Genomic DNA, 1,420 nt, shown 5'->3' with positions numbered 1-1,420 from the left:
CTTTAAAGGGTTATCCTACGGGGACAACCGAAGAACCATTATTGGTTCTAGATAGCACCTTTTCTTCTAAGAGTATGTGACAGGGGATTTAGATGTGCAGCATGTCAGAGAGGTAAGAAAGCCAGGACATGGAGAGATTTGTAGGTGAACAGTGGAGTCAGTGGAGAGCGGATGCAACGTTTTCCCAGGTTTTGGTGCGAATGTAAGGAAGTTTCGGTTTCCAGTGGTTGAAGAGCTATTGATATTTTAAAGTTTCAAATATTTATATAAAATCTATTTAAAGCTTTGCTTTATGTGGAAACCAAATGGTGTGCAATGTGTGTTCCTATCCTGTGAACAATACAACATTGGTTTGAGATGCCTAGGTCATGTGATCAAGGACACAGCACCATCTCGGCTGCTTCTCTCATTGTAAATTACATATACTGAACAAAAATATATACGCCACATGCAACAATTTTACTGAGTTACAGTTTATATAAGGAAATCAGTCAATTGAAATAAATGAATTAGGCCCTAATCTATGAATTTCACATGACTGTGCAGGGTCCGCCCTCCCAGGCCCACCTTGGCTGGGGAGCTAGGCCCAGCCAATCAGAATGAGCTTTTCCCCACAAAATCACTGTACTACAGACAGAAATACTCCTCTGTTTCATCCTGTTTCATGGGTGGCCCGTCTCAGGCAATCTCCAGCAGGTGAAGAAGCCAGATGTGGAGGTCCTGGGCTGGCGTGGTTACACGTGGTCTGCAGTTGTGAGGCCGGTTGGACGTACTGCCAAATTCTCTAAAACGGCTTATGGAAGAGAAATGAACATTAAATTCTACCTCAAAACGTACTTACTTCCTCAAAACTTATTAAAGCATTGTTGGTTAAAGGCTTGTAAGTAAACATTTCACTGTAAGGTCTACGCGTCCTTGGCATTGTGTTGTGTGACAAAACTGCATATTTTAGAGTGTCATTTTAGGTGCACCTGTGTAATGATAATGCTGTTTATAATCAGCTTCTTGGTATGCCACACCTTTCAGGTGGATCTTGGCAAAGGAGAAATGCTCACTAACAGTAATGTAAACAAATTTGTGCACAAAACAAGTTTTTTGTGCCTATGGAACATTTCAGGGATCTTTTATTTCAACTCATGAAACATGGGACCAACACTTACATGTTGAGTTTATATGTTTGTTTTAATATTGTTAATGCACTAAACAGGAAACAGCACTGCGCTGCACTTCATATTGATCTGTCGAAAGCATTCAATACAGTTGATCACGCACCCCTGCTACGGATGCTATCGGAAATTGGTTTAGACCAAGCGGCCTCCTCACATTGCTTGAACGGTTGTTCTCAGAGCACCATTGGAAATGAGACCCTGGTCTCAATGGTGTTAAAGGTTAATAAATACATTTAATCAATTCAACAATG

Source organism: Oncorhynchus nerka, linkage group LG13 (genome assembly GCF_034236695.1).
Source record: "Oncorhynchus nerka isolate Pitt River linkage group LG13, Oner_Uvic_2.0, whole genome shotgun sequence".
NCBI lineage: Eukaryota > Metazoa > Chordata > Actinopteri > Salmoniformes > Salmonidae > Oncorhynchus > Oncorhynchus nerka.
This window is presented reverse-complemented; position numbering follows the sequence as displayed.